A 12,735-nucleotide genomic window follows, 5' to 3' on the forward strand; every position below is an offset into this window, starting at 1 on the left:
TTTTCATTTGAAGTTTTCCACATTGAAAGGATGCTCAGATCATCCCTTCTCTCAGCTTGAACTTTGCTAACGAGAAGGTCCTCAGCCTTTTTTTTTCTTCTTTGTGGATGGACAGGGAGAAACCAGTGCTTTTCTTGCTAGTAGAAAAACACAGTGGATGATCAGGGCACCAGAATCTTAGATTAGGACAGAGGTTCATCACTGACAGACAGGACAAAGGTCAAATAACTTTTTACTAGAAAATATCTTAAACAGTGAAGCACACGTGGAAGCACAAGTTGCAACCAGAATTCCTGGCCAGGTCACAGCAATAAAATCTATTTTCCTACATTTAAAACTAACTATAAAATACTAAACAACTATTAGTAAGCTTTGTGGTTTGTACCACTGCTTGAAGCAGCCTAAGAAGCTGGTAGAGTCAGGCCTGGCAAACAGGCAGCAAGGCAGGATGATAACCTGAACAGGGTAATAAAAGTGTTAAAAGCGTGCCTCTGTGTCAGCAGGCACTCTTCATAGGCCAGATGTTTGTGGAAACACACATTCACTAGAGCCTGAAATAATTGTTCAGAGCACAAAGTAGGTCAGGTCTAGGAGAGATACTGGCTCAGTAGCCACCACCTCTGCTTAGGGCACTGGCTGGCAGGAAGACAATACAGATAACCAGCGATATCACTATCTGTTATGAGGGAAACAATTTTTTATTGGCCAGAGGCAGCAGAAATCCCCATGAAAACTGTTGTTCAACCATTCCTAACAGTTTATGGCATCGTTTGCAATGTTTTCCAATGAGAACCTGATGGTCATTCACAGATACAAAATGAGCCTCATTTTGTTTGTTCATGTTATGCAATGGGCTGATAAAAAGAGACAAGCATAAAGTTCTTACTAAAGAATAAAAGAAAACCAGAATGTTTTCATTAACCCATCAGAGGCCTGACATTGTACCAAGGACTGCTGACTAAATTCATATTTGTTTTATAGGAACATGTTTTGATGAGAAAAATATCTGCACTTACATTGATTAGTCCTTGTTCACATTAAGAAAATTTTACGTAATAGGAATGGCTAGGCACTGCATGGAGAACCAAGCAGGGTATGATGCAAATCTTTAAGGCAATGGAAAATCACTCATATGGTAATTATTTATTATGGAGATGTTCAAAAGCATGCAACTTCCACTAAAAGTGCCAGGAGTTGAGTTCATAAGTTCCCTATACCTTCAAAACTTTTTCTCATCTAGTGTCATGGAAATTGGAAATTGTTGCTACATTTTCTACTTAACTGCTGCAGAACTTGAGGAATAATGATCCAACTCCAAACTGCTGTGCTCACATGAACCAAAACAGAAAAAGAAAAAAATCCAGTGAATGTGAAATGTCACACAGAAGAGAATCAAATTCATACAAGTATGTAAGATACAAAAAATAAGGCTAGACATTATATCTGGCTATGTGATCACCTTGATAACTTCAACAAAGAGCCTTTCCAGTTTGGTTTTGAGCCAACCTAATGCTTTTCTCTTATTAAATAACTTCAGTGATTTGTAGTCCTGTTTGTATGCTATTTCCTCCTATTTTAATCTTCACAGGATCAGTGAAATGTTAGCTCAGGGATACTTTCTCTCTGAAACACAAGAGGCTTAGTCAACCTGTTCTGCATAAACATCTGAAAATACATAGATCAATTGATTTACCAAAGGTAGTACAATATCTAACTTGCCCATTCCTTCCTGTCCTGAGATAGTAAAGATTAGAGACATGAGACGCATTTATTATGTTTTCCCTATGCTTGAACAATCGTCATAAAAATGCAGTTCTGCTAAGTCTGTAGAGTAAGAACCAAGGATATTTTGATTCCCTGTGCTTTGCCATCACAACCAGGGCTTTCAGGTATGAAAGCTGATCAGGTAAGCAGTCAAATCCCACTGGGTTTTCTTCTCCCCATTGCTGAAGGAGAGTCAGGTAGATGTGTAATGTGGGACTGAAATAAAAGGGATGGCTCCAAATGAGTGAGCCAGTCCTGTTCCTTTTTTAGGGCCTGAAAGATACAGAATAGGATAGGTAGCTCTTCTTGATACTTCTGTATGGCATCTTCTACCCAAAAGAATCTCGGGGACAGGTGAATGCTTTCACATACTACTGAGAGCCCAAAGCTCTTCAGGTGGAGTTCTGGGACCATGATCTGAGACAGCCATAAGGACTAGCACACATCGCTAGAGCTGCAGGAAGTGGTAGCAGAAGCAGGCTACTCTTAACTAGATCAGAGCTGGCTAAGTACCAAAGAGCTACCCTTGATTTAAAACAAGGCCTGTGACATCTTAAACAACAACAGTTTCTCGGGACGATGGCCAAACCAGCGGTTCCAGTGCCACTTAGAAATCTGAATGCACTTGATGTACAAATTAAAGAACATTGTTTGGACTCCAGTGTCCCAAACAGTGCAGCCTTGATAGTCTCCCAGCTCTACCTGGTTGGGCAAACTGCACGAGGAGCAGATCCAATTTGAACCCACCATTCAAAACACATGTCTTGATCTTCCTTGTGCCTGATCTCCCTGACACCTGATCACCACCACAACCAACAAATTTGATCGCTCACAGGTGAATCAGACTGAGCAAAGGACTGACCTCCATCTGACAGTTTTAAAAGCTCTTGTTCAAGGAAGAATACATGTCAACATTGATTTGAGCTCCTCTGGAGTAGCTGAAAGGAGATCTTCTTCTTCCCATGGTGTCTATTCCAAAGCTGAGGAAAAAAAACCTGCAGACCATGAATGTAGCTGAAACAGGCACATCAGATTCTCTGCCTGAACACTACACTGAGCCCCTATTTTTGCCCACTGTTATAGCTAAGACAGCTGAATTACAAGGTCATGTATTTTGCTGAAGGCCATATCATGAGTCATTTGATTAAAACTCTGCCCTTCCTGGCTCTCAGTCCTTTGCTCTACTCATTAGTCCACACAATGTAACAAAATGTTGGAATATCCCCAGAAGGGAGTCTTGCTTAGACCACTTCCTCTGTAGTTCACTACCACAGACCTCAATTCTTGGCTTGGGCAGCCTTCCAGCTGAACTACATGATGCAAAATAACATTTTAAGCTAAATTTCAAGTGGGATAATGAGCAGCTACAGAACTTCAACATTGTTCTAAATTTAAACAAAACAGCAAGAGGAATCTTACAGAGTATTCAAGAAAGTAAACAGAATAGAGCGGACACTGTTTGCCCTTCCTATTATCCATCTTGACAAGGTTCTTTGATGCATTCAGTAACTTATGACCTCCCTTGCCTTTTTTTCAATTTTTAGCAAAAACCCTTTACACAGCTCTCTAACCCAGGGTAACTGAAAACTGAAAAGCTGGTAAAATTACCAGCTGCGCTGACTGATGAGAAATCATTGATAACATTAGATACTTTATTAAAGTCGCATTAAAACTCTCCTATTTAATAACACAGTTTAAGGAAGGGTTCATTTTATAAACTCATAGGGTGTTGGAATGAAAGATGCGATAGTTCCCATGTAACCTCATAAATTCTCTTGCTAGTCAGTCTCGAGTCTATGAGCTCTAATAAAATTCTCATGAGAACACAGTATCCGTCCATAAAAACTCCTGAACCCCCCATGGGAATCGGCTGGTTTAGAAGGGTTCAGAGGTTCAAGTCTGTGGTTTATTTATTAAAATTTTCTCAGTAAATATATCATGGTATAATAGATAACAACCACACTGTTCTGTGCTAGTAACATCCGTCTTCTATAAAATACATGAACAGTAAGCCTCAAAAATAGGAAGGAAGAAGAACCTTAAGTTACATTTAAATGTGGTTGCACTGAACCTTTTCTCAAAAAAGGAGCTGAAATCATAAACAAGAGTGAGAATTTGCTTCCTTTTTTTTTTCCTCCACAAAACCACTGTCATCAGGAGCAGCTAAAATGTTGTTCTATGCAAAGCTATAAAAAGGGAATTCAGATCACCTGAGCTTTTAATAGACTGGGCTGAGGTTAGACACAGTCCCAAAAGATGATGGTGACTTAAGAGATAACATAACTATAGTATTAGAAGTGTGAATCTGATCAGGAACACCATGTCCATGCTGGAAATCCAAGCACTTTGTATAGTCTGCGGTCGAAGGCTCTCAACCAACTTTACCTGTTCCCTCTATAAAGCCTCCAAACGAACCCTGAAAAAGAAAAGTGCAAACTCCTTCCCTTGGAGCCAGTGAACAGCAGTGGGAATGTGACAGACAACAGTAGCTTCTGGGAGGCAATACTGTACCCAAGAATTGCTCAGATACTCTAGCAATGAGTTTGACAATTAGTTGTTGTCAGCCTAATTATTCTAACATGGGTTCTGTACAATCATTTGCACCAAAAAAGGCTCCTTAGGAAGGAAGAGTACCACTAAAATCCAGACAGATTTTTTTTTTTTTCCTGTTGGACAGCAAAACTAGTTGGTCCAAATCCTGGGCCTCTGGTGGTGTTGTTTTGAAGACCATTTCCACTCTAAGAAAAAGTAAGTAAGTCCTTCATAGATGTTTTATGGCAGGTCATTTCAGGCCTTTAGAGGTAGGCTCTTAGGGTGGTAGGAACAGTGAGGTGACAAAGTCCCTTCCTCCCAGCACTACAGCCAGCTTCCAGCTCTGAAAACGAACAGTCAGCCGACCTGGTCCAAACGACACTGCTTCACACCAGTCTGCAAAGCAGCCCCAGCACGCTGCAGGGCCCAGGACCACTTGTGCCAAAAGCTCCGTTAGTCTCCACTTTCTCTACTTCTCAGCAACTCCCATATCCTCCACTCTTCTCCTGGGACTTCTGTATCAAGAGAAAACGGGAGAGGAAGATGCTACATGGAAAGGGTGGAATAGCCTTGCATTTTCCCCACCTTGCCTCCCTGAGACACAAATCCACAGCCTTCATGTTCAGCTGCTCTGCGCTCCGCATTGCATGCCCATCTTATCTCCCCATTCCCTAACACTGACACATTGTTCGCCTATAAAGAGCACAAGCCTGCGCAGCAAATGAGCCATTAGCCTCATCTCTCTGTGGTCGGCACGCATGCAGATCCTGCTCAGAAAAATGGACTTTGCTCTGATCTCTGCCAACCATCCACTGAAATGTAAATGCGTTTTAGGTTTTATTCTCAGTATATTTCAAACAACTCCAAGTAACTTCACAGGCTTCCTTCACTTACCATAACAACACCTTGTATATGTTCAGAAAATTTGCTTAGCTTGGATAATAAAGTTCTGGCTTTGTATTTCAAAGCAGTGTGCTTCAAACCCTGCTGGGACTGCATTTTTATTAAAAATTCTCTGTATCTTTCCTTTCTCTCCATGTGAGCTCGGCACATGTACAGTATTTGAATGCCTGGATTACAAAGATAATTAACAAAAATATTCAAACAACTTTTTTTCTTTTTTTTCTGGAAAAAGCCAAACTTACTCCATGCGTGCATGCTCATGCGTGTGACAGAGCAGATTTCCTTCACACTGACACACCTGATAAATGATTAAATAGAAATGTGTGTGTGAAATTCAACTGTTCAACATGTAAAGATACCATTAAAAATCCTTCTTAATTTCTTAATGGAATTAAGAGTTTGATCTTACAAGTAGTGTACACTATTATTTACTGTTGACCAGCTATAGGTGTGCACATAGAGGAAGTCTGCAGGCACAGTACCTTTACATATCTATACATCTTTTCTCTGGAATACAGCTGGCATTTGCATCTGCCAAATTATTTACACCATATGGATAAAAGAAAGCAAGGGAACATAGCATTCATTGACTTTTGCAAAGTAGAAACTAGATCTGAATTCCATTTTAGCCCACTCAAAATCCTAAAGCTCTAGGGAAAGCTTCTGCTTGCATTTTAGCTCCAGCAAGAATAGTGACCTGTAATTTACATAGCACATCATTTGAAAAATCTCAAACTTACAAAGATTTACAGGGGTCATTTCAGACAACAGTGAAACGCAGAGACAGGGGAAAATAAGTTTGTGACATAAAGAGATAGGACACAGAAGTGAAAGACAAAAGACCAAGAAATACTGTATTCCCTTGAAAAATGTAATTATGTAGACACACTATAAATTATAACACTGGATTATCCTTCAGCTTGTAAAAAATGTCAGGAGACATTAAATACCTACAGATGGCTAGTGCCTCCATTTTCAATTACCTCTGACAGATGGCCCTTCCCTATGGCCCAGTGCTGATATGCCAAGAACAGCTATTAGAGATTGACTCAGAGGCAAGAGCAGTGCCATACTTTGCAGTTGTATTTATAGTCAGACCCCGAATTTTCCTTGCATGTCTATCTGCAATTCAAAAATGCTACCTGAAGACATACTGAAACAATAGCAGCCATATAGCTCTAGCCCCCCACCCCAACTTACCACCTTAAGTCATGCTCTATTGAGAGAAAATGCTATTCATCAGTTACATTGAGACCCCAGAACTTATTTCTAGAAGCTAACAGCTCTGCATACATTTAATGCATTAAATTATCAATGCAACACTCTGCCTCTCCCAAAAGCTGAGGATTCTGCTACAGATCAAATCATAAGTTAAACTATTGGCCAGTAATGACAAAACCCGAGCCAACTGCTGACAAACCAAATCCATAACTGGCATTTATACTAAATTAATCATGTAACACGTGGCATGTTAGTGCTTTGCCACATTGTACACAGTCTGGTTATTTCCTGACTCCAGTTCCAGTTTCAATCATGGCTCTTCATTTAATGTAAAACATCCAAAAAATAAAATGATCCAAATGTCTTTATCACCTCAGAAAATGTAAACTGTGGGAGTGCGAAATGTAAATTCTTCACCATCCAGTAAAGCACCAGGCCCAGATGGCCTCTCTGCACAGTTTTTCCAATGATCAAATTTGCCACTTCTGTCTCATTTATGATCCCTTTATTAAGAATCATAATAGGTCTTCTATAGATACTTAGTAAAGCAACCATTATTTTTATTTGTAGATTTTGGAGCCCAAAGAGAGTCTGGAAATAGGTTTCCTTGCCCACTTATCATTACCTTCAACCGTGTGGGGTGCATCCAGAACATCCCAACTCTCTCTGGTGTGAGGAGCGGCTGAGCCACATGGCTGCAGGCAGCTGCCTGACCGTGCCCCTTGCTCTCCCTGCCCCTCTGGCCCACGTGCCTCCCAAGGATGGCTCTCCCTCACTATGGACCTGGCAGGGATGCACAGCTCCCTCCCCTCCCTTGACAAATGGCACAGATAATGTCACCTGTGAAGATAAAGATGTGTCCAAAGTGCGTATGCATGTGTGCGTCTGTGGGTCAAATACACCAAACTGCCTGGTCAGCATTTGCCCAAACCGATCCTGTTACAGAAGATGACCATCAGCCAGATTAAACAGTTACTGGGGAATTACAAAGAGACTTGACACAAAGCAGGAGTCAGACTAGAAAAGAAGCATGAAAAATCTTAATGGGAGGGAGAGACCTTGGAGGGCAAATGGCTTTCTTATGGGCGTGTGGTTCAGCCAACGACTTGTAGGGAGCTGCAGGGGTGTGCATAAAGGTAGAGGACCCATATCTCCCGCAGGAAGCATGTGCAATCTTTGGGAAGGAGGGTGTTTTTGTAACCCATACTGCCCACGAGCGAGGGGGTGCATACAACTCGTGTGTGTGTCCATGTGTTTCTGTGTACGTCTATGTGTACACTAAGGCGGATATGGGATTAGTTATGGGAGACTGTTTAGAAATTTCTAGTATGGTTTGCCTATTGTATTACTGATCTTGTATGCATAGTTCACTGATTGCTGGTTAATTACATTCCATCAAAAAAGCAATAAACTGCTTTGATCTGTATTTATTTTAAACTATGTGAACTCAGCAGTTTTTTCCCTGCAACGTCTAACAAGTTGCTGAAGCAACCAGAGATCTCTGTAGCACAAGCATTTTATGTTTTCTTCCAGAGCACTGACACTGAATAAATTAAAAAATAAATTCATGTTTGGTGAATCACATCTAAATAGAGGTGGGATGCCTTAAGTGTATACAGTATTTCTCTCAATTATTTTTAAGTAAGTAAGACATTACACATATGGTTATTTCAGATCTATTTTGCAGGAGTTTATACGCAGATGTTACATGGTTAGCATTTGTAATTAAACATGCTGTTATGCTTCAATTTGGAGACCAGCACTCATCGTTTGCACATATTTTCCCTTTGAGTTATCTGTGAAAAGAACAAACCGGGCTGGATTTGGATCTCAATTACCACAATCCAACAGAGAAGAGCCTTAGCTAAGACACACTAAGGAATCAAAATCATAACTGTACAAGTGTTTTTTGCATGTTGCGGAGTTTAACTAATCCTATAGGTTTGGGGGTTGTTCAGTGGGGGTTTTTTTGCAACATCCACTCAGAATTTCCTTTTTCTGTAAGACAGACAAATCTTTCTAATTTTACCCTGGCCAATTCTCCCTCCTTCCATAGCTGCAATCACATACTCCAGTATTCCCTAAAGCACGTTTAGCTGTGCACGCCTGGATATGCTAGTCAGTGCTAATTTGCTACAACCCTGCTGTACTGACTTTCCCAGACCGCACTGATACGAATACAGGCAGTTTGGTCCAAAGTGTGGACTTTGCAATAGCCTCACAGCCCTGAATATTGCCCAGCATTGATACACTACCAGTGACAGCAAACTCTCCGCACATCCTCGCAGTACGGACAGGGCATAGGCAGGCAATCAGTCAGGAAGGTTCTAACACCGAACAATGAACTTTGAACAACTTGGTAAAGGAAACAAACAAACAAAAAAAAATCTATTTCTGGGCTGAGACTGTAGCTGGATATCCCAGCCAAAGACAATTGCATTTCACAAAATTGCAAACCTCACATGAGGGTTTATAGTGGAAAAATACTGACAGGCCATTGTCTGCGGCATTGTATTCACAATGCTGTAATTACAGCTTTACCATAACGAGTGTAACTCTGTGGTCAGAAAGATGGCAAGAATATGATATTTTTCCATGGAATATTTCTTCCTTCATAGATGTTTGGCTTGATATCTGGAGTTTAAGTTGCAGTGTTGTTGGCATTATTTTTCTCACATTTTCTGGGACTGATCTATGTGCGTGCTTTAACTTGGCTTCCCCTTTTAGGTGTACAAATAAAAATTACTTCATTTTTTCCAAGCTTGATTAACTGCATGTAAAAGTAGGCATGTAAACACTTTCTCTCATTTGATGTTTATGATCCTCCCTTTGCACCCACAGTGGTACTCCTTTGGGTATTACCAGCCACAAAAAATGAAGATAGCTTTTTTCTCTTTTTTCAAATTAGGTCACCGCTGTTATTAGGCGAGATCCCTGAGGTCCTCCAGGGACTGTGCTCCTGGAGCTGTGCTCCTCCAGGCTGGCTTGGCAAGAGACATATCCTAACCCACGCTGCCTGATGACAACCACTGTGAGACACCAGTCTTACACCTCTCTGGGGGCTCCTTTACCACATGGCTGTGGAAGGTTTCTGGCTCATCTGCACTGGAGGAGCAGCAAAAAAACCAAAGATCTGGCTCCATAATCAACCAAGTATGAAATATTGTACTGTCTAATATACTCTTATGTATCTAAGTGTGGGATGAGCTTTGGAAGGGGAAGGAAAAAATTTTGCATCTGATAGGTCTAAAAGATGGGTCGGTAGTCATTACTGGAGGCTGCTTAGTAGCGGGTGGTCCTCCTTACTGGCTGTCCCAACTCTAATGAGCTCTGAAGAGGAAACAAGGTCAGAATCTTACTGGGAAAGTGCTGGAATAAGAATATTGCTTTGAGGGCCCAAGCTTGTTCACCACTTTTTCTCAGTAGTACTTGAGTAAGCAATTGTCCTGATGTTAATGTGATTATCTAAAGGCTGAAGGAATACTGATACAAATAAGGGTTGGGATTCATGCCTAGTAATCTGTCTAATCTGGCACTCTCTCTCCTTCAGCTGCGCTAGATGTTTTCCAGAAGACTCTCAAATAATATATCCAAAACACACCGATATCCTCGGGGGAAATTCTATCATAGTTCACACAATCTTCCCTGGGACTTGAGTATTCATCAAGTTCTGTGCAGACAGAGCAGAAGGATCCCAGGGGAAAAGTGCAACATCAGGAGGGCTACAGTTTAGTCTAAGGTTCCCTTTCTAAGTGCTTAATACTGTGTGGACTGTCCTAAAACTGCATCTTTCCTCAATAGGGTACAACATAGTGTTAGTGATCTAAACATCAGGTTTCACTGATATAAGAGAACCTTGAGATCTCACCTTTGAAAAATAAAATACAGACTCCTACCAACATCACATTTGTCCTCACATACCTGTGGACACAAAACCAGAGCCCTGAAAAGAACAGGAGGGATGCCCTGATGGGTCAGACCAACATCCAGCTATCCCCAGTATCCTTTCTCCAGTAACAAAAGATTTAAAGATAACATGCAAGCCAGGCGTTTATGTTTCCTTTGTTCTCCTCCAGCATCCATAATCATTGTAGTAGGGATGTTAGGGAGCACATTGCTACTCATTCCTTTTACTATCTCTTTAAGAACCTGTAGTCCATTTAATCATTTAGTCTCCATTCCAGTCGGCTGACCTATCTGCTTCCAAAACCTTTACTGGCAGCAAATTCCACAAGTCCACTATATCTGCTACATAAAAAAGGTATTCCCTTTTATCTCTTCTAAACCAATCTCCTATAGGTTTCAATGAGTGCCCCTAGTTTTAGTACTGCAGGATTTGGAGAATAATCTGCATTCACTCTACCCACTGCCTTGATTTTATAAATCCTGATCATATCCACTGTCTCCAAACTGAAGCTCATGCTGTGGATAGTCTCACTGCCTTCTATTTGCCCCCTGAAAGTATGTCATGTGGGTTTGAGTAGGACTGTCCCTCCTCCTTTCACTCCCCTCTTCAATACATGAGCAAGGATCAGCTCTCTAAGACTGCAGTTCCAGAGCAGAAATGTCAACAGCGAGCTGTTGATTTATCATCATGGCTCAGCACAGAGTTCACTGAATGCCAGAGGTGGTCAACAAGGGACTGAGAATGGGGAAGCCAGCAATTGAAATAAGTTATTGCAAAATCACAGCTTAAGCCACTCTCTGTGCATCCCATAAAAGCTAGGATCTCACAGACCTCTTCCTTCTGGGAGAGATGTTGCATTTTACTTTCTCTTTTAGCGTGAGAATGGTCTGAAGGATGCTTATGATTTGGATACTTCTGTCCATAAGCTTGCCCATACTGGACCTGAACAAAGGTCCATCCAGCTCATGCTCCTGTGTCAGTCAATGGCCATGGGTAGGAGAGAAACAGCAAGAACAGTGGCCATGAACTGATGTCCAGGAAAGAGTAAAGATAGGGCATGCATATATGAACTTTCATCGTAAAACTTTCCTAGCTTCAAACTATTCTTCAGCCCAGGAAGCTGCCTTGAGGCATACACAGGTTTTGGGTGTGCCTGGGTGTATCTGCTAGAATTTGGAGAGGGTAAGGAATCCTCTAACTCTCTCCTTCGGTGAGTTGTTGTCGTCTGGAAAACTCTTGTCTTTCAGTGTATGCAGCTGAAAACAGACCCCTCTGTACCAAGCACGTAGAGATCTGATGTCTATCACAGGACACAAGTATTAGGGAAACAGTCTGAATGCGCACACGCACAAACACACACATCCCTCCTCAGTCCCAAGAAACTTTCATCTTCGTGAGTTGTTTTCAATCAGCTGAAAACAGCACACAATGACAAACAAGCCACTTCAAATGTCTTTGAAATCCCTCAGGGTTTCACTCTGACTTCCTGAACTACTTTAAAATCCACATATTTAAGAAAGATGGGAAATTTGGGATATCTTAGAAGCACAGCACAGCCAGTGGTCCTAATCTGGATTTATTTACACCAAGGATTCCTGAGATACTGAAGAGAAAAACCTCCATTTCTTCAGGAAATGGAGACTATCAGCTTTTGAGAACTCAGCTAGGAAAACCAAATCGCTACACTGATCAAGGCAGTTTAATCACTCGCTCTTAACAACCGCTATGGCCCTTTGATCATGCCTGGTGGGCAGAAACAGTTTTAGCTCTTCCCATCACTGCATATCACAATCACGTTCTTGCATTTTGTTCCCATTAATCTCTCCAGTATTAAATGGGGCCAGAACCTAGTTTCACTGGAGACTTCATGGAAGAACTGTGGATATTGTCAGCTCACAGTAAAATTGGATATTGTCAACTCCCAGGGCCCACAGGCAGGTTTCTGTGGGCACATACCTTATTTCAGTGTTTGCTAGCATCCAGAAACACTAGTTTGTTGGACTCAGCATCTGGGAAGATTCCTGAGATACCACTGAACAACCATAATTCTGAGCTGCATTTCACTGAATTTACCAAGAATTTCACTCAGTGCCATACCATAATGCTTCCCCACAGGCAAGATTCCCTGAAAAGGCAGAGGAAATGCACAGCTTCAGGTTATCTCACTATTTCTTGCTGACCCCTGCAGAAGTCCTCCCCGGCCTCCCACCCGGTCATGCAGTCCCAGCTCTTCCTTTGTGCCATGATGCTTGTTGGACCCTTGTGACTGAAATAATTGAAACAAATGACTGACTGAACTAATTCAGCAAAAAACTACCTATATTTCTGCCCAGTTATGTTTCAGTTGACTCAGCCATTGAGGACTGGGAGAGAAGGAGCAAAACCCATCAATTACTGCACAAAATAAG

The sequence above is a fragment of the Balearica regulorum genome, chromosome 3 (assembly GCF_011004875.1).
Source record: "Balearica regulorum gibbericeps isolate bBalReg1 chromosome 3, bBalReg1.pri, whole genome shotgun sequence".
NCBI classification, from domain to species: Eukaryota; Metazoa; Chordata; class Aves; order Gruiformes; family Gruidae; genus Balearica; species Balearica regulorum.